We start from the raw sequence: 22,278 nt of genomic DNA on the forward strand, positions 1-22,278 counted from the left end.
CCATGTCTTTCTCCAATAGTCATTTTAGTTTTTCTTTTAAAATTGCAAAATGGTCCAATGTATTATTCATATTGGAGTAAAACACAGAGCCTTCACTCACCAACAGCCCAATCTTGAGTACAATTAAAAATTATTTAAAGATAACCTTGGATGGGATTAAAAGTAGAGAAAGGTCAGCATCCTTGACCTTCGTCATTCACTTTCTCATAACTTTTCACTCAGTCTCTCATCCGCATTAAAGTGATCTGTAAGGATCTAATGGAATCAGAGTTTTCATTTCTGACATGGACTTTGTAAATGTCTGAAATGATACTATAAATGTTATTGATTACTCTGTTGATACATGAAGGCAGCTTTGAGTTGGTATCATAGATTAAAAAAAAAAATTATCTTGAAATGATTTTAAACTCCCTAGGAGTTTCAAAAACAATACAGAGTCCCTTGAACCTTCCACTCAGATTTACCGAAGTTCCACAGATTCTGAAATTTTCCTTTGCCACTGTCCATATGAAAAGACCATAAGATAAGTACATTCTTAATAAACATGACAAAGTTGCTCTCACATTTGTCTTCAAGGGCTGCAGGAAGACAGCTAATTATTAATTAGATTGCAAGTAGAATGATGCTAATATAGTACTGGTGAACATACTTGTTTCCAGGCTGGCATGATATGGCATGCAAGTTGGCATGCAGTGTTATATGAACATATGGCAGGCAGAAGCTGCTGTTTCCTCCTAGGAAACAGCAACGGAAACGTCAGCTCCCACAGTATTGAAGACACACACCCCAAAACTCCTCAGTGCTGTTGAGGGCTTAATGCACATGCCACTTCCCAGTCACTGGGATGGGGAAATAAACCCTTCATGTGGTGTCATGCCAGCAACCAGAGGCGCTTAAAGTCTGTTTCACTCAGAAGAGAAGGATGCAAAACCGGAAGTTATCCCTCTAGCTGCTGTGTCAGGGTCCAGCTAGTTATGGTATTTCTCATAAAGAAATTTCTACCCGGGAAAACCTCAACCATTCAAAGAGTCTAGCCCTTTGCCACCAAGCAAGTATATGCTTAGATATAATAGGATCTATAAGGATCTACCTGTGGGCTTCCCCAGTGGCTTAGCAGTAAAAATCCGCCTGCAATGGAAGAATCGCGGGAGAAGCGGGTTGGATCCTTGGGTGGGGAAGATCCCCTGGCGGAGGGCATGGCAACCCATTCTGGTCTCCTTGCCTGGAGAATCCCATGGACAGAGGGTCCACAGGATCGCAGAGTCAGATACAACTGAGGTGACTTAGCACCTAGGCATGCACAAGGATCTACCTCTTTATTTTACAGTTTAAAAAACTTAGAAACATTCCATGACTTGTCCAAATGTCGAGTCTGAATGAATGTTTAAGGCTTTCAGCATTTCTAGAATTCCACTGAGAAAGCAGTTTATCTTTTATTATTAGTCTGTCCTGAAGAATAATAATCTTAACTCTCTGAAAATTCACCCAGCTTTTACCTAAATCTCCACTGGTGGTGGTTTAGTCACTAAGTTGTGTCCTACTCTTGCGACCCCGTGGACTGTAGCCTGCCAGGCTCCTCTGTCCATGGGATTTTCCAGGCAAGAATACTGGAGTAGGTTGCCATTTCCTTCTCCAGGGGATCTTCCTGACCCAGGAATCGAACCTGGGTCTCCTGCATTGCAGGCAGATTCTTTATCGACTGAGCTACAAGCGAAGATCAAATCTCCACTTCTGGCATTCATTTTCTTCATTCTGTTCTCCGTGGCATAAAAGCACACTTAATATGTAATAACTTTGCATCTTCTTAAACGTCTATTTTAAAATTTTTCACAGCTTTCCCCAAGTCAAAATACATAAATAGTAGTTCTTCAGGAAGAAGTTTGGGATATAGGTCTATGCTTTTGATTATTTATACCTACTCAAAGGATTCCTAGGTGGTGCAGTGGTAAAGAATCTGCCTGCCAATGCAGGAGACTCAAGAGACATGGGTTCTATTCCTGAGTCAGGAAGACCCCTTGGAGTAGGAGATTGCAACCTGCTCCAGTATTCCTGTCTGGAAAATTCCACAGACAGAGGAGCCTGGTGGGCTACAGTCCAAGGGGTCACAAAGAGTTGGACATGACTGAACATGCATGCAAAGGATTCCTATTTATTTAAATATATAAGCTTCCTTATATGTGACTGAATTATTCCCACTCTAGCTATTCTATCATATAATTTAACAAAAGATGCTTTTTGTCTTTTCATATGCTTTTTATTCAAGCGTTTTGAAATTCATCATCTTTGGAATATGTTATTCCAAAACACTTTACTGGTTCAATAGAATAATTCTTTGTTGAAAGACTGAAGTCCTAATTTTACTCTCAGTAAATGTACACTTCCCTTCCTCTTGGTCCCTGCTTTCTACTCCCAAATGAAGGATGACCTGACAGAGCTAACAGAGAACAGGAAGGGAGGGGTCCTCTGTGGTCATCCTACAGCCTAGACATGTAAACTACTTGCTCTGGTTGTTGGAAAAATTTCCCAGATGCCTTCAGCTGAAAGAAAGTATTTTTACATTTCTTTTTCCCCCACACAAAAGGATTCTTGAGTGTTGGGTGTGTAAAACCATCAGTTTCTATATGAACGTGGTGTCTGGAGCAACCAGCACACTCAACTGCAAAAGCACATAGGACCTGAAGTGTCTGACTCAGCAGTGGGGTCCATGCTGGGGGCAAAAACCCAAACCACCACAGCCACTGAAAACCTGTTTTTTCTGTCTCTCTTTAGGCCATCCTGTGAACACTCAGTTTTTATTGCAGCAGTTGTTGTCATTATCGGATGTTTCGATATGATTTGGCATTTTTCCAGGGGGGCAGAGTCCCCATCAGGACACGTGCCAGGCAGAGCAGAATGCCATTATGTGGAGAACGGTTGCTGCTGCGAGCTGCCTCCATCGCGGGGGATTTCTCTCTGCAAGTGCTGAGCATAATGGACTCCTTCACTAAATGACTCTGGATGAGCAGGGTTTTGGCAGAGGCCCTGCAAGTCCCACACTCTGTTATAAAACTGAATGCCCGTGTAATGGATGCTCAGGAGAAGTGGAGATGAGGGCAGGTGGGTGGGAGAGAGTCATGTCTGAAAGGCACATCCGACACTCGAGAAGGGGAGGAGAGGAATGTGAGCCCAACAGGCAAAAGGACAAGCATGGACCCAACTAATTTAAAGGACAAAAGATAATTTTTACATGGATTTTAATCATAACAATCAAAAATCTAGAAGGGAGAAACAATTAATGAACAAACACAAGATGTTTTAGTAGGTAGGTGAAAAGTGCTCTAAAGAAAGACAGAGCAGGGTTAGGGGACAGAGAGTGATGTCGCGGGATTAGTGCTGTTTTGTAAATCCTGGTCAGGAAAGATCCCTTGATAAACTGACATGAGCTGAGATCTGATGAGGTAAGGGAGAAAGCCCTGCATATATCTGGAAGAAGCATTTTAGTCGGAAGCAACAGCATATGCAAAGGACCTGAGGTCTTCATGTAAAGGCGCTCAATCAGGAAAGGGCTTAGTGTGTGCAGGAACAGCAAAAAAGCCCTGTGGATGGAACAAAATAAGCTAGAGGGAGAGAGATGGTGTGAGTCTTGGCAGGAGCAGGGTCAGATCAGGTGGAGTCCATGGTCCAGCTTGAAGTATTCTTCTGAGTGAGAGGGGTGTCAGTGGAGGGTTTTGCACTGAGGGTTGACTTAGCTGGCCTAGGTTTTAAAAGAAACCGTTCTGCTTCTGTGTGGTGAAAGGATTGTAAGGAAGCAAAAACGGAAGCAAGAATACTAGTTTGGAGGTTATCAAAGAAATCCAGAAGAAAGGTGATGGTGTTAGACTAGCAGAAGTAGAGGACAATGGTCAACTTGAAATATAAATTGAAGGTAAAGCCAACAGGATTTGCTGATAAATTGGATGTAGAGAAGGACTGATGCAGAAGCTCCAACATTTTGGCCACCTGATGCAAAGAGCAAACTCACTGGAAAAGACCCTGATGCTGGGAAAGACCGAGGGCAAGAGAAGAAAAAGGCAGCAGAGGATGAGACGGTTGGATGGAATCACCAACTCAATGATCTTGAGTTTGAACAAACTCTGCAAGATGATGAAGAAGCCTGGCGAGCTGTAGTCCATGAGGTCACAAGTGTAAGCTATAGTTCAGGCCAAGAGATTTCAAAAAGAAGGCGAGACGACCTCAATGGAGAAAGGTTACTTTTCTTTTGGCAGGAGGGGCGACAGTTGGCCTAAGGACCAGGCTGAGTGTGAGAGGGATTAGGGAGGCTTCATATTTAAAGGGAGGTTTGTGGGAGTGATAAGGGAAAGGTTAGTCAGGCCTGACGTTTTGGGTAATCTTTAGTTGAGATGGCATTTGTAGTTGAAACGGGGGTGGGAGGTTTTCGGCAGGGGTTGATAAGTCCCCTGGGCATGGGGTGATAAGTCCTAGGCAGATGTAGGGGGTGAGAGGTTTCTGGGCAGGGAGTGATAAGTCCCAGGTAGATGCAACCAGCCCGGACTATCAGGGCAGGACTTAAAGTTCGGTTTTGTTTTTCCCGAAGTTAGATGATTCAGCAAGGGCCTTTGAGACAGTTATTTTCTTTTCTAGGCCCAAGGACTCCTTCAGCAAGGAGTTGACATGACTTAGCAACTGAACAACAAAAACAATGGTTTTTAAAAAGGAGAAGAATGAAGATGACTACAGAGATTTTAACCCAAGCAACTAGACAGGTGGGATTACTATTCATTGAGATGAGGAAGGCTGGAAGAGGAAAAGGTTTAGAGGAGAAAAGAAGCCTACTTTAGATATTTTAAGTTTGAAATTTCAATTAGATGTTCAAACAGAAGCTGAATAGGCAACTAGATATATGAATATGAAATTCAGAATTCAGAGAGGCTTTATCAGTGGGATCCAGCAATTAGAAGGTGGGGCTGGGGTCTTATCAGACTAGAGATGGTCAGAAAAGCCATGGAACTGGATGGAATCATCTAGAAAGTGGGTGTAGGTAAGAAAAAGTTCCAAGATTGAGCCGTGAAACAAATCTTGAGTCCTCTCATCTAGAGAAAGGTGAGAATGGTCCATTACAGGAGACTGAAATGGCCAGTGAAGCAAGAGAAACAAGAATCAGTCATTTCAGTCACTCAGTGTGTCCAACTCTTTGCGATCCCATGAACTGCAGCATGCCAGGCCTCCCTGTCCATCACCAACTCCCAGAGTTTACTCAAACTCATCTCCATTGAGCCAGTGATGCCATCCAACCACCTCATCCTCTGTCATCCTCTTCTCCTCCTGCCCTCAATCTTTCCCAGCATCAGGGTCTTTTCCAATGAGTCAGGTCTTCTCATCAGTGGCCAAAGTATTGGAGTTTCAGCTTAACATCAGTCCTTCCAATGAACATCCAGGACTGATCTCCTTTAGGATGGACTGGTTGGAACTCCTTGCAGTTCAAGGGCCTCTCAAGAGTCTTCTCCAACACCAAGTTCAAAGGCATCAATACTGCTCCACTAAATACTGAAGGTGTTTTGAAGAGGAGGAAGAGGAGTTAACAATGTTGCCAAATGCTGATGATAGATTAAGAAATACAAGAAACATAAGTTAAACATTGGATCTGGCCTTGTGAAGATCAGTGCCAGGCATTTTGGAGTGATGTGGATTAGCCTCACTGAAATGATGCAAAGACAATAGAAAGTATGTGGGAGGTAGATTAAAACAAGTCTTTCAGGCAGTTTTAGGAGCTTCTCTGGTGGCTCAGTGGTAACAAATCAGCCTACAATGCAGGGGCCCCAGGTTCAATCGCTGAGTAGGGAAGATCCCCTGGAGAAGGAAATGGCAACCCACTCCAGTATTCTTGCCTGGAGAATCCCATGGACAGAGGAACTGCAGGCTACAGTCCATGGGGTTGCAGAGTCGGACACGGCTGAGGGACTAAAACTTTCAGGTAGTTTTGCTGTAAAAGGAACAAAGAAAGAGTAGGAGATGAGGAGAATGACAGGGTAAGGGAAGTTTACTTTAACATGGGAGCTGCTGCTGCTGCTGCGTCGCTTCAGTCATGTCTGACTCTGTGCGACCCCATATACAGCAGCCCACCAGGCTCCCCCCGTCCCTGGGATTGTCCAGGCAAGAACACTGGAGTGGGTTGCCATTTCCTTATCCAATGCATGGAAGAGAAAAATGAAAGTGAAGCCGCTCAGTCATGTCCAACTCTTAGCGACCCCATGGACTGCAGCCTACCAGGGTCCTCCGTCCACGGGATTTTCCAGACAAGAGTATTGGAGTGGGGTGCCATTGCCTTCTCGGGAGCTAGGACAGCTTATTTGTATAATGATGGAAATGATACAGATTTAAGGAAAAGTTTTATGTTCCAAGAGAGGGGACAATCGCAGGAGAGACAAAGAGAACAAGATGAAGTTCAGTGTTTCTCAACCTATCTGGTGACGAAAAACCATGTTTTCCCCTTCAACTGTCAAAGTCCAGTGTTTTTACAAAATACATACAAAGCATTGTCAAACTCACAAAGTTAGAAAACACAGTCACATTATATATGACCCATTTTTTTTTAAGTCTGAGATTCAAAAAATGTAAAATCAACTCTGTAAGTTGTTCTAAAAGTTTCTACGGAAACTATACACAGTTATTCTCTATTTCTATACTTGTGTCATCACAAACAGGTAACAGTTCATAACCAGTAGCAGCCCGTGGTTTGCACTTTAAATAGGGCTGATCTAGGGCATGAGACGTGTTGACTTAAGAGAAGGAACAGTACATCTAAAGTAAGGTGTTGGCGAGGCAGAGTATATGAACTCAGATTAGGGTAGAAAAGTAGACTGCTGGGAGGAAGTGGAGGTTGTTTTCTGTTGCCTTCTGTTTCATGTCTGAAGACAGAGCGAGAGTGAAGACAGTGTATGGCATGTTGGAAGATTGAAGAGAGAGAAAATTAGAATGTATTTAGAAGAATGAGAGTAGACATTGACTAAGGAAATGTAGTAGGAATCCCAAATAGCACTAAGACTGACCTCAAATCTGGGGTCATGAATTTAAAGTTCAGTTCAGTTCAGTCAGTCACGTTAGACTCTTTGCAACATCATAGACTGCAGCATGCCAGGCTTCCCTGTCCATCACCAACTCCCAGAGCTTATTCAAACTCATGTCCATCGAGTTGGTGATGCCATCCAATCATCTCATCCTGTGTCATCCCCTTCTCCTCCCACCTTCTGTCTTTCCCAGCATCAGGATCTTTTCCAATGAGTCAGTTCTTCACATCAGGTGGCCAAAGTATTAGAGTTTCAGCTTAACATTAGTGCTTCCAATGAATACTCAGGACTGATTTCCTTTAGGATGGACTGGTTGGATCTCCTTGTAGTCCAAGGGACTCTCAAGAGTCTTCTCCAACACCCAGTTGATATTCAGTTCAGTTCAATCACTCAGTCATGTCTGATTCTTTGTGACCCCATGGAGTGCAGCATGTCAGTCTTCCCTGTCCATCACAAACTCCCAGAGCTTATTCAAACTCATGTCCATTGAGTCGGTGATGCCATCCAACCATCTCATCCTCTATTATCCCCTTCTCCTCCTGCCTTCTGTCTTTCCCAGCATCAGGGACTTTTCAAATGAGTCAGTTCTTTGCATCAGGTGGCCAAAGTATTGGAGTTTCAGCTTCAGCATCAGTCCTTCAAATGAATATTCAAGACTGATTTCCTTTAGGATGGACTGGTTGGATTTCCTTGTAGTCGAAGGGAGTCTCAAGAGTCTTCTCCAACACCACAGTTCAAAAGCATCAATTCTTCTGCACTCAGCTTTCTTTATAGTCCAACTCTCACATCCATACATGACCACTGGGAAAACCATGGCTTTGACTAGATGGACCTTCATATGACCCCAGAGGAATGATTTTCTTGTTCTATATGTCATCCATATTCTACACTTCCTTCAAGATTGCAGAAATCATTTTTCAATGTAATAAACTTTTATTGAATGTCTACTAAGCATCAGCCACTGCTCTATAGAAGAAAAAGGGATAAAAAGATCTTGATTTTCTTTGCTCTCTTTTTGATCCAGACAAACTTTTTCCTCATTTCTGAAAGTTTATAGAATTGATAGTTTATAGCATGGATATGGGTTTTAAACTATAAATACTATAAATATGGGCTTCCCTGGTGATTCAGTGGTAAAGCACTCGCCTCCCAATGCAGGAGACACTGGTTCAATCCCTGGGTGGGGAAGATCACCTAGAGGAGGGCATGGCAACCCACTCCAGTATTCTTGCCTGGAGAATCCCATGGACAGAGGAGCCTGGCGGGCTAGAGTCCACTGGGTTGCAGACTCTGACACAACTTAGCAACTCTGTATGCATGCACACACACACTGATATCTTAGGGATTCTCCAGCTATTTATTTAAATCTTGCCATCCCTGTTACTGTGTAAGTTTCTAAGGACTAGAGACAGTCTTACGTTTCTTTTATATCTTTAGAATGGTGCTGGATATAGAATACATAAACAAAGTCAAAGTGTTAGTTGCTCAGTCATTTCTGACTCTTTGCAACCCCATGGACTGTAGCCTGCCAGGCTCTTCTGGCCATGGGCTTCCCTTGTGGCTCAGCTGGTAAAGAATATGCCTGCAATGCGGGAGACCCAGGTTCAATCCCTGGGTTAGGAAGATCCTCTGGAGAATGGAACGGCTACCCATTCCAGTATTCTGGCCTGGAAAATTCCATGGACTATACAGTCCATGGGGTCTCAAGGAGTTGGACATGACTCAGCAACTTTCAAAAAAATTAAAAACTGTAGCATTCACAGAATGTCTAATACTATGACCTTTAGAATATGCTCACTTTACTAATTAGGATGTATTTGGCTTCAATAACAGAAACTTAACTAAGAATAACTTAAAGTTGTTTTTATTTTAATAAAAGATCATATTTAGGCAGTACTAGTAACTGATTCAGCCACTCAAGAACAGAGACTCCATCATCATTTTGTCCTTGGTTTATTCACTTCTTGGTAGCAAGCCTCATTTAGAGAGGATGCAAAACTAGAGAGTATTTGCAAGAGACCAAGACTTTCTCTACTGTCGAACAACAGTAAAATATTTCTCACGAGTTCCCCAACTGCCCCTTACATTTCACTAGCCATTACTCTGTCACATCAATGCCAAATATACAACTGAAACTAGAAAAGAGATTCTTTCGATTTCTTCAGCCTCCATAGTAACAGGTAGCACAGGGAATTAAGAATAATTGCATTAACGAAATATGTGCTTGTTGATAACATTTGTCTAGCTCATTTCTTCCAAGCAAACTCATTCACTTTTTTTTTTTTTTGGCTGCTCTGGGTCTTCATTACTGCCTGGGCTTTTCTCTAGGTGCAGCAAGCAAGGGCTCCCTACTCTCTAATCGCAGTGTGCAGACTTCTCATTGCAGTGGCTTCTTTTCTTTCAGAGCATAGGCTCTAGGGTACCCTGGCTTCAGTAGCTAAGGCTCCCAGGCTCTAACACACAGGCTCAGTAGCTGTGGCACACAGGCTTAGTTGCTCCATGACATGTGGGATCCTCCCAGATTAGGTATCAAACCTGTGTCTCCTTCACTGGCAGGTGCCTCCTTACCACTGAGCCTCCAGGGAAGCCCCTTCTTTCATTCTTTGCACAACTCTTTACTCTAAAACATCACACAATGCTATATTTCACACATGAAACTCCTTTGCTCCTGTTTTATTTAATTTTTTAATCGAAGCATAGTTGATTTACAATGTTCTGCCAATATTGGCTGTACAACAAAGCGACTCAGTTATATACAAATATACATTCTTTTAAAAATATTCTTTTCCATTATGTTTATCCTAGGAGACTGGATATAGCTCCCTGTGCTGTACCACAGGACCTTGTTTCTGCATTCTAAATTTAACAGTTTGCATCTACCAACCCCAAACTCCCAGTCCACACCTCTCCCTAGCCCCTTCCCTCTTGGCAACCGCAAGTCTGATCTCTATGTCTATGAGTCAATTTCTGTTTTGCAGATAGTTTCATTTACGCCATATTTGAGAGTCCATGTACAAATGATATCATGTGGTATCTGCCTTTCTCTTTCTGACTTACTTCACTTAGTATGAGAATCTCTAGTTGCATCCATGTTGTTGCCAAATGGTGTTATTTTGTTCTCTTTTATGACTCAGTAGGTATTCCCCTGTATGTATGTGTTCTTTACTGGAGAAGGAAATGGCAACACACTCCAGTACTCTTGCCTGGAAAATCCCATGGACAGAGAAGCCTGGCGGGCTACAGTCCATGGGGTCTCAAAGAGTCAGACACAACTGAGTAACTAACAGTTTCAACACATGTTCTTTATCCACTCATCTGTCAATGGACATTTAGGTTGTCTCTCTGTTTTGGCTATTATGAATAGTGCTGCTATAAACATGATTAGTGTATGTATCTTTTTAAATTATAATTTTGTCTGGGTATATGCCCAGGAATGGGATTGCTGGATCATATGGGTAATTCCATTTTTAGTTTTCTGTCTCTTCACGTTTAGTAAGTTTATCCTTCCATGATTTTAAACAGGGGTTCTAGTTCTACCTTGTATTCATTAACATAATTGGAAATTGTACTTCTGGTCACTTGATTATCCAGTTTCAGGCACTCAAATATTATTAGAATTGCTTAAAACCTGGACACGAATCCATGACACCTCTAGATGCACTAACTTTCACCCCATACCATTAGATTCAAAGACCTTGGGTTCACGTCAGATATCCAGTTATCTCTAACATATTGTTAGCTTTTTGCAAATGAAAGGATAAGGTTGAGTGTCACCTAGAAACACCAGATTATGGATTAATTTGTAGGTTTCTAAGCTTTGTGTATTTATCAGCGCTTTTTTGTACTAATATCCCATCAACCCTCCAAGAGGGATATTATAGCCTGCAGTGTTTTTAACATATTTAACATGATTTATTTGTTATTACTGAAATTAAAAGACGCTTACTCCTCTGAAGAAAAGTTATGACCAACCTACGTAGCATATTGAAAAGCAGAGACATTACTTTGCCAACAAAGGATCATCTAGTCACGGCTATGGTTTTTCCTGTGGTCGTGTATGGATGTGAGAGTTGGACTGTGAAGAAGGCTGAGCACCGAAGAATTGATGCTTTTGAACTGTGGTGTTGGAGAAGACTCTTGAGAGTCCCTTGGACTGCAAGGAGATCCAACCAGTCCATTCTGAAGGAGATCAGCCCTGGGATTTCTTTGGAAGGAATGATGCTAAAGCTGAAACTCCAGTACTTTGGCCATCTCATGCGAAGAGTTGACTCATTGGAAAAGACTCTGATGCTGGGAGGGATTTGGGGCAGGAGGAGAAGGGGACGAGGATGAGATGGCTGGATGGCATCACTGACTCAATGGACGTAAGTCTGAGTGAACTCCAGGAGTTGGTGATGGACAGTGAGGCCTGGCGTGCTCTGATTCATGGGCCACAAAGAGTCGGACACAACTGAGCAACTGAACTGAACTGAACATTTAGTATGATTTATGTTTTCAGAGGGCTCTTTGTAAAATCAATATTTAAAGGAAAACCTTTCAGAATGCTGCTCTAGATATTTTTATACACCTGGGTGCCTATTTCTGTTCAAGATCCAAGGACTAAGGACCTTAAATGAGTGAAAATGGTGTAGAACACAATTATACTACCTAGCTTCAACCCCTTTGCCCCAAGTTTTCCCCCAAAGCTTATCTGCTTCAAAGGTGAATTTTTGAGTGGTTATCTATTTCCCAGTTGATCCATTTACAAGGCTTTAGCTCTTGTCCAGAAATATCAGCACCTTGTACCCCCTTATATCCTATTCTATCACTCTCTCTTCTACATCAGTGATATACTTTTGTATGAAAGTCTTGACCACTTGAGCTTTTCCATTCCACTGACTCTTAGATTCTATTATATACAAAGTTATTTGGAAAGTATAGTGAATATATAATAGTATAATACAACTTTCTAAAGATAGGCTATTTCCCAACAAAATAGTGGAGTCATAGAAGGTGTTTCAGAGGTCATCTGGTCTCCCATTCAGCCGAAATGACACCTGAAGCATCCGAGACAGATGGCTGTCTGGCCATCTCAAATATAGAAGCCACAATGAACCAGTGTCATCAACAAAAGTCTGCCTTAAAAGAAATAACAACTAGGCTGTTTATTATGCCTTTGTTAGAGAAATCTTTGTTACATTCCTTTGTCAGAGAACCCTCAGGTGTCTTGTTGTCATTTTATTTTAGCAATTTAAAAATATACTTATTCCAATCATACAACAATGTGCTTTCTAATGTATTTCTGACCTCTCCCTTTTGTCTTCACTTCAAGGCCTGCTGATAAAGTTTTAAACAGTGGCATATAACCCTAAGGTCAAAGAAGATCCACCACTGGTTTTCATAGCCCCACAGAAGTAACATTTAGAAAAGACTTAATAAAAATAATTTAAATAAGTGATTTGCTAGTTGTATAGGAACTCTCCAAAACACTGCATTTTTTGTATTTTTTTCTCCCAATATTTCTAGTCAAGTAAAAAAGTATTTTAGAAGTGAAAAGACTAAAGTTCAATGAGTATATATAATTTCCCCAAATTTAAACAGGTTAATAGGTGCATCATCAGGATTTGAACTCAAGAGTTCTGGAGGGAGTTGGGTTTTCCTACCCTCTCCTTAGGGGTTATCTTCAGGCCTCCTGTGTTTGAATGACTTCTCTTCCTTAGTCTCAATCAGTGTTCAGCAGAGATGAAAATCAGCTGGCTATAATCTTGAATATGGCTTTGTAGTCCAGAGGATTAATAGTATGTATTCACACAGTCAAAGCAGAAACCTTATGTATATTATATCTAATGTCCAAATTCATCCTACCTTGTGCTACAGGGATGGTCTAGTCAGGTGTCAATCAAGTGTTCCTTGTTGGAATTTGGATATTCAAGAAGCTGATTTAAAATAGCACCATATTCTAGAAAGATGGCAAACATGGTCATCTTGGGACCCCTATAATGAAAGGGTTAATATGTTTGATGTTGTACCAAAGTTCTCTTAATCTATGCTTGGGTGATTTTCTGTCTTCCAGTTTGCTGAGCCATTCTTCATTATCTAATCTGCTGTTGATTGCTTCTGGCGTTTTTGTTTTGTTTTTAATTTTATTGTATTCTTATGTTTGGCTGTCTGGTCCTTCTTTGTATTTTCTAACTTTGTTGAACTTCTGACTGTGTCCAGCCATCCTGCTCCTGAGTTTGGTGAGCATCTTCATAATCATCACCTTAAACTCTTTATTGGATGGACTGCATGGATCGCTTCATTCAGCTCTTTTTCAGAGGTTACCTCTTGTTCCTTCATCTGGAACTTATTCTTCTGTCTCCTCATTTCACCCAGTCCTCAGTGCTTATTTCTATTTGATAGGAAGGTTGATTATGTCTCCTGATCTTAGAGAAGCGGCCTTGTGTAGGAAAAATCCCTTGGGGCCCAGTATCATGCTTTCTTCTGGTCACCAGAGCTAGTGGTCCCCCTATGTGGACTGTGTATGCTCTTCTGATATGGTGGGGCTGACTACAGTTGGTGTACTGGTAGGCAGGGCTCACCCCCACTTTGGTTGGCTAAGAGGCCTTGCCTTGTATGGTGGATGCTCGGCCCACTGCAGATCAGAGTAGGCTTCCTGCAAGAAGGCTTCATGGCTGACAGGGATTTGGGGTGGTTCTAGCCCATTAATAGGCAAGGTTGGACTCCCAGTGCCAATAGGCTAGAAGGAGGATTCCAGAATGGCATTTCAAAGTGCCAGGGTTACTGCAATATAACAACCTCCCAACAATCACTGCCACTAGAGTCTCCATTCCCAAGGGGATTCCTACCTGCCTCCTGCCTCTCCAAGAGGATCTCCAAGATCAGCAAGATGGGTTGACTAAGGTTAAGTGAAATGTCAGACACAGAAAGGCAAATACAGTATGATCTCACTTATACATAGAGTCTAAAAAACAAATGAAGAGTAATGATTCTGAAAAATATTTTACATTAAAGAAACTGCCAAATATTATGATTTGGCAAAACCATATGGTTGAATTTATAGTTCTGAAGTCAAAATGCTTATGTTTGAATCTCAGCTCTGTGCTTTGTTAGCTATTAACCTTCCTTAATTTCTCCATACCTCAGTTTCCACATGTGTAAAATGGTAACAATATCAACTTAAGAAATTAAATGAATTAATAGTTGTAAAGCAATTAGTACTGGGCCTGTCATATAAATGTTTGACTAATAACTAAATAAGTGTATCTACATCAGGCTTCTCTGGTAGCTCAGTGGTAAAGAATCCACCTACAATGCAAGAGATTTGAGTCTTATCCCTGGGTTGGGAAGATCCCCTGGACAAAGATATGGCAGCCCACTTCAGTATTCTTGCCTAGAAAACCCCATGGACAGAGGAGCCTGGCAGGCTACAGTCCACAGAACTGCAAAAGAGTCAGACACGACTGAGTAACTAAACAAGTATATATATCACTTGGAAATATATCTTATCAATTTGTTCCTTCTAAGAAAAATGTCAGTCTTCTTAACATGCTTCTAAAGTTCTATTAATCCTAAAATAGTGTTATGTATCTCACTCATAAATTAATCTAACAAACATTTATTGAATACTTAATGCATTTCAGGCCCTATGGTATCTCTCTAGTGAGCTAACACATACAGACAAGTATTTACAATATGATAATTACTGTGTGAAAGCAAATTAGATTGTTGCTACATGATAACAAGCTAAATTGATTCATGGTGTACTTTGTTCTTTAGACTTTTTAGTTTAAATTTTTAGCTTTAATTTTCATTCTTCTGTAGTGCTAAGGATAACTTAGAATGAAAGTTTAACAAACTACAAATGAAAATCAGTATATTTGTATTGACACTGAGGATGTAAAAGGAACTGAGGAAATAGTTGAAAGTACCCTTGATGTATCCTTGATGTATATGAAAATGTTTTGCTCCTTTTTACGGATTATGACGAGCTACAAAGGACCCTTTTGTGATGGACGGAAGACAGATAAACAGAAATACTTCCCTCTTGAAAGATGTCTGTACAATCTAAAACAATTAATCTTGCCGGAGTCAGTCAGCTCTAATGGTGCTGCCTGGCATGGGCTATTTATCAAAGCCCACTAATCCATCACACAGGACCAGACATACTGCTTGGCAGGTCTGCCACATGCCTAGATGCCTGGGAATCTGTGTAAGGCAGAGAAAGCCCTGGGAAGTTATTTATGTTTGCTTTAAAAGAGGAAGTCTAGAGCTATTCATATCTAATGCTATTGATTCTAATGAAGATGTCAACAGAAAACTGCCTCCTCTTCTGACACAAAGCTCATCTGTTTTGACAAATAAAAGTCTGACAATGTATCCTCCTCTCAAACTCAAAGGCCTAGCCATGACAGATCACTCCTGTCAGTCTATTTTCTAATATATCTCATTTAAAAAAAAACCACTTACTAGAGTTGACATCTATGGCTACTATTCCTACTTTTTAAAGTATTTCTTTACTTCCCAATTCTTCTTGAATTTTGTCTAGTCAGACTTTCATTCCTCCATTGAAATGACTTATGTTAACTTAAGGTCATCAACAACATATTCCTTGCCATACCCAATAACCAAACTTTAGTTCTTCATCTCTCTCTTAAACACTTTCACTTCACTTCTAGAAAACTAACCGGTCTACCTCCCACTTCACTGACCACTTCTAAATCTCCTTTGCTTGTTTTTCTTCTTTTTCCACTGCTAGACACTTATGTGCTCTAGAACTCAGTCTTCAGCCTCTTCTCTTCTCTACACTTACTCCCTAGGTGATCTCTTCCTCTGGTTTTAAATTCTATATGTTAATAGAATTTAACAGATAAAATACTATTAACATACAGTGGCTTTAAATACTATTAACTTGCAACAGATTCTACAATGGTTTTAAATACTATTAACATACAACAAATGGTTCAGTTTGGTAACTCCATCCTTCACCTCTCCCAAACTCCATATTTTTGTGCGTGCGTGCGTGCGTGTGTGCATGCTAAGTCACTTCAGTTGTGTTCGACTCTATGTGATACTATGGATACTTTGTTCAGCCTCCTCTGTGGAAGGAATTCTCCAGGCAAGAATTTTGGAGTGGGTTGTCGTGCCCTCCTCCAAGGGATCTTCCCCACCCAGGGATCGAACCCACGTCTCTTAAGTCTCCTGGGTTGGCAGGCAGGTTCTTTATGACTACCACCACTGGGGAAGCCCCCATATTTTTATATTCATTGCCTATTTGACAACTCTGCTTGAAGGTCTAAGAGGCATCCAAACTAGAACTACTGTCCTTTCCACCAAAACATGTTTTATTTCTTAGTCTTTCTTAGCTCAGCAAACATTACCTATCCTGCCACTCATGTCCAAAACCTTGCATCCACACTTGACTCCTCTCTTATTCCTACTACACTCTCTATACAGTCCGCTGAAGGTCCTGTTGACTTCAGCTTCAGAATACATCCCAGGTATGACTGCTTCTCATTACTTCTACTGCAGTATCATCATCTTCTTCCAAGCAATCGTCTCTCACTTTGACAATGTCAGGAGCCTCCTAATAGGCCTTCTTGCATTCTCTCTTGCCCTTCTTCAGTACATTATTCATTCATATGTACTTTCTAAAAGTGTATGTCACACATCTTTCCCTGATAAACATATCTTAATGGTTTCCTATTACACTCAAATCAATTCTGAATCTTTCACCATGACCTTTAGGGCCTTGTGTGATCTGGCCCCTGTTTCTTTAATGTCACCTCTTTCCACTTCTCTCACTCCTTTTCAGTCTTACCAGCCCCCTTTCTGATCCTCAAATAATTTCCTGCTTTACAATGTTGTATTTGTCGCCTTTTCCTCAGATGCTACTCCCTCACAGCTGCAATGTGAGTATCTTCTCCTCACTTTACCCAGGTGGCACTGGTGGTAAAGAACCCACATGCCAATGCAGGAGGCATAAGAGACATGGGTTCGATCCCTGGGTCAGGAAGATCCCCTGGAGGAGGGCCACACACTCCAGTATTGTTGCCTAGAGAATCCCATGGAAAGAGGAGCCTGGCGGGCTGTTGTCCATGGGGTCACAAAGAGTCGGACACGACTGAAATGACTTAGCATGCACACACTTTCAAATTTCACTTTTTAGAGAGGTCTTTCTTAATCAATGTCTTTCCTTCCATCATTCTCTATGTCATTATTGTACTTTTTTGTATTGTTTACCTACAATTTATATTGCATTTCTATATTTATCTGTTTATTATCTCCACAAATGTATGTTCCATGAAGACAAGGATTCAATCTCTTTTGTTCACCTTTATTTCCCCAGTTCTGAAAGAGTGCTTGGTGCATTTAGGTGCTCGATGAATAGTACTGAATGAGTGGACTTTTAAAATTAAAATACGGTGATGAATAATCTAGTAAGGTCCCTTCTTATTTTCAGATGCTCTGGTTCCAAGTCATGAAGTGTTGTCTCCTATAAGAACTACTTGTTGTTGTTGTTTAGTTGCTAAGTCATGCCCAACTCTTTGTGACCCCATGGACTCTGTCCATGGGATTTCCCAGACAAGAATACTGGAGTGGGTTGCCATTTCCTTCTACAGGGAATCTTCCCAACCCAGGGGTCAAACCTGCATCTTCTACATTGGCAGGAGAATTCTTTACCACTGAGCCACCAGGGAGGTTACAATTGCCTACGAAGTTGATATTTGGGAGAATATGGCAAATGCAAAAGAAACTGGGACATGTAGATTGTGAGGAAGCCATATCAGGGAAAACTGGAATGAAAAATTGGTGGGAGAGGGGTAGATGCAGGGAGGAGGTTGTAAAATTCCCCCAAATTCAGTGGTGACAAAAGGAAAATCTATAAAAAATAAGACCTATAAGTGAACAATCAAATGCTTACGTACACATCTAGTAGTGATCTTCCCTGTGTGTGTCTTCCTAAGCTAGACAATCACCACTCTCTCCTGGACCTATTCAGATGAACTATTGAAACACCTATGGATAGTTGCAATACTCAATCCAAACATTTCCAGGCCTGAACTTGTTCATAATCTGTTTTCCACTGCTTTCTAAACCATACTCACCTGTGAACTCCTGGCTTTAGTATCAGAGCCTCAGATTTGACCTCTGCACCAGGGTAATTGGTGTTTGAACATTCTAATACCCCTGACTTGACTGTGACTGCAGATCTCTAGAGCCCATGACCTTCTGTGGGAATCTTCTTGCCTTACTTCTGCCTCAGGAAACCAAATCCAGGTCCCAGTCACTCAGGTAGCACCTACTGAGCCAGCCTTGATTATCTTGAGAGTGGGTGATTCTGACATATAAGGAAAAAAAAAACCCCAAAATTTCTAGATCAGAGGAATTTGAATTCTAAGTGAATCTCTGTAATAAATTTATAAGCCAATGATTAGTGAGTTTAGTCACATTCAAGGTCTTTTTGCATTATTTATACAAGTATACTAATTTATCAAATGAAGGAATGCATGGTAAGTGCATAGCTCATCATCTAGCACATGCTGTGATTATTACTACACTGTAAACTGCCTCAGCAATAGGTAAGCAAGTTCGACTGATGCATTTAATTATGTTTTTCAAAACACGTTAAGTAAGTCTGTTTTAAAGATTTAACTGCTACCTACTGTTCATAAATGAATTACTCTTTCTTTTTCCCCAAAGATATCAGTAAAGTTTTCTTTTTACATGTCCATCTAGCTTAAATCCTTAATTGTATTTTAAAAGATTCTTTTAAATTAGTATTTGGAGCCTATTTAAAAAAAAAACTGCTTACATTATATTTTTAAAGAGCAACAATAGAATGTTTAAATGGAAGGGTAAAATTATTAATTTAAAAATTTTGTCTTAGAAATGTATCACGGTGATGGGAACAAGCTATCACAATTTCAGTGCTCTAAATAATATTTTACCAAGAAACAGATATGGAGAAATACTAAGTATTTAAATCGACAAAGTCAATGAAATGAAAAGTTGGACAATATATCTGTCATCATTCAAGAGACATATACTGATATTTTATGGTTTAGTACCATTGGAAGTAGCCTAAAGGAGCAGGACTGGTAGAATATCAGTTAACCTGTCTCACAGAGAAAATAATAAGCTTATAAGAAATGCACTGCTGAACAAGACAGAAAAGATGTTTGCTTTCATGAAGCTTATAATTTAATGAAGAGGGGACGGGTGGGAAACATGCAATTAAAAAAAGAGAACAAGATAGTTTGAAAGATTAAATTACTTCCCTATTACCCACTTTTCAAATATTATCTATACAAGTGTGTCTAAGGGGGGAAGGACATGAGCCATATATTTTCTGTCTAAGCTTCCCATGACAATTTTCCTAAGATCTTTCTTAGATAATTGGTAAAGGGAGCACCATCTCCATGATTTCTTCGTCTTCTCTGAAGCTTCTTGAGACATGAGTAACCATCAAGACAGCACTTTTCTGACAAAGACCGTGATATGAAGGTCAATGGAGGGATCCTGTGGTCTTCAGAACCTGTGAACATCTTTCATGTGGTGGGTTGTACTCCTGGGCTTTCTCTTAACCACTGATACATCAGAAAGAGACTTGCATCAATCTCAGACCACTGCCCAGAGATTTTCAACTTGTCAAATTCCATAAAACAATGTGGATAACCTAAAAAACATGTGATCCCTGAGGTTCTTGATTAGAGGAAATCCCATCATTAACTGGGTCTAGTAAACATGCTCAATTGCTCAGTTGTGTCCAACTCTTTGTGACCCCATGGACTGTAGCCCTCCAAGCCCCTCTGTCCATGGGATTTTCCAGACAAGAATACCAGACTGGGCTGCCATTTCCTCCTCCAGGGGATCTTCCCAACCCAGTGATCAAACCCATGTCTTCTGCGTCTCCTACCTTGGAAGATGGATTCTTTACCACTAAACCACCTGGGAAACTCCTAGTAACCAGTAAGATTCCTCAAACTATCCAAAACCTAATTCTTATCTATAAATAAAATGGCTAAAGGGAATTTTAATCTTTTCTCCTTCCTGAAAACCATCTCACAGATCAGTGGTTGCCCAGCCTGGTGGTGCCTATAAGATGAATACCATTTGATCTATAGTTCTACTGTATCCCTGACATATGGTTCATATTCAGGAGTAAGAATTGAATCCCAAAGTGGATGACATTCACTAAGATAGTTGTAATAAAACTTCCTAGACATACAAAAGTTCTTTCAAATCTAACAGATAAGGTAGTGGATTAGTCACAACAGAGTGATGAGACAGGAAACACAAAGTAATTTCAACAGGGACAGTTTAACATAAGGATTATAACCAGAATTAACTATAACAGGATAAAAAGTGAAAGAAAAAAAAAAAATACCTGATAAGGAAGGTCACTCATTGAAGGAAACAATTTGCAAGAGGAGCCTCTGAATTTGAGTTTAGACTTTGTCCAAAAAAGTATGGTTGGAAACCACTGAACCCCAGAGATGTTCACTGAGTGTTCCCAGGCCAGGCTGATCCATGATTGCTAGATAATCAGGAAACACCCCTCCAGGTTTCAAGGGAGCTGAAGTTGGCAGACAAGGAACTGCAGTCAGATATTGTCAAGCCAAAATACCTTTCCTGAGTGCAGGTGAGCTGATACTGGCAAGCAGGGAACTATAGTTGGAACCAGCAAGCAGGAAATGTCACTCCAAGGTACAGGTGAACCACAGGTATGAAATGTGACTGCTGGAGTGTTTACAAAACTCACAGGAGTCTATCCTTGAACGTGCCTATGTAACTTGACAAGAAGCCGTCCCAAGACTGCCCCTGAAGCCAATGGGAATAAGTACCACTAGATGTCTCCCATATGTGCCACTGGCAACCAGCATTAGGAGCAAGTAGCAGCATCTGAAGGCATATTAGAACCAGGGAGGGGAGCCCTTCTTCCTGCTTATGTTCCTCTAGTGCCCTCTACTGATAAATTTTAATATATATCTGCTGCAAAAGATAAATGCTTAGAGGCTCCATCTCCATTATCACAAAGCAGGCAATGAAGGATGGATTTCAAACTGCGAAGCAAAAATTGACCATTGTCACAGACCATCAGACCACCCTTCTAGTTACTCAGTTTTCACATGCACTCTTCTAATGCATTTGAACGTCCATACAACAAGAATACAACTCTATATTTCTACCTAACAAGATGCAGCTATCCAAGTGATGACTTTTAACCCTTCCCCCAAAACAAGGAGAGGCTTCCCTGATGGCTCAGCAAGGAAAGAATCTGCCTGCATTGCAGGAGACGTGGTTTTAATCCCTGGGCTTGAAATATCCCCTGGAGGAGGAGATGGCACTTACCCAAGTATTCTTGCCTGGAAAATCCCATGGACAGAGGAGCCTGGTGGGCTATAGTTCAAAGGGTTACGAAGAGTCGGACACTACTGAGCATGTATACACACACCAAAATAAGGAGAGACATACTCCTAACAGTCACCATATCCATTGCTGGCCATATCAATTATTCCTCAAGTTCTGTCATAATTCCACTACATATGCTGTTTACTCAAAGACTAAATTATAATCTCCACCAACTCTTGTATGAAATTAAATGGAAAGGATAGAGAAGATGGTCAGTATGTAAAAGTTTTACAAGCAAAGAAAACATATAAAGATACTGTGACCCTTGTTTCTGTAACTAATCATTAGCTATAACTGATATTATGACTCCTTTCACTATTCATTCCTTATTTGTCTTGCCCTGAGCCAGAACCTCTGCTGGTTATAGTTCCTTACCTGGTAATCTAAGCTTCTGTTCCTAAGGATTCTGAATTCTCAAGCGTCCTCTCTCTTTGTGACTGCTGTAGTTTTCCATTGAATTTTACTACTGAGCATGAAGGTACTAAAAGGCACCCCAGATATCAACTGAATTTTATACACTATCCTCTTTACCTGCATTGTACAACAGCAACCCTATTTCCCCTTGATGACTGGAATCAGTCACCTTAACCAGAAAAGTAATATCCATTTTTCCCTTTATCTATTTTTTTCAGTAGATTAAGAATGCCCAGATGATCAAGAGTTAGTCATATCTTCTAATTTAAGGGAATCATTATTATTCCCCCAAATGGAAGCATTCCCCACTCCTCACTCCTAACTTTCAAGCTCTTCGGTGATTACTCAGCCATTAAAAAGAATACATTTGAATCAGTTCTAATGAGATGGATGAAACTGGAGCCTATTATACAGAGTGAAGTAAGCC

The 22,278-nt window shown here is 40.8% G+C and overlaps 1 long non-coding RNA gene across 2 annotated transcripts in view; it reads right to left on the bottom strand.

Moving 5' to 3' along the window:
* LOC147370406 (uncharacterized) overlaps positions 1-22,278 on the bottom strand; it is a 314,970-nt gene that overhangs the window by 177,530 nt on the left and 115,162 nt on the right. The window contains exon 2 of one of the 2 annotated variants that reach the window (XR_015165252.1): positions 18,131-18,363. The exons of the other annotated variant lie outside the window; for it this stretch is intronic. This is a non-coding gene — a long non-coding RNA (uncharacterized LOC147370406). The remainder of the gene's footprint in view (positions 1-18,130; positions 18,364-22,278) is intronic. 2 annotated transcript variants of the gene reach the window in all.

The sequence above is a fragment of the Bos grunniens genome, chromosome 6 (assembly GCF_055505025.1).
Source record: "Bos grunniens cultivar Pamir isolate PY7600 chromosome 6, Bosgru_T2T1.0, whole genome shotgun sequence".
In the NCBI taxonomy this organism is placed as follows: Eukaryota; Metazoa; Chordata; class Mammalia; order Artiodactyla; family Bovidae; genus Bos; species Bos grunniens.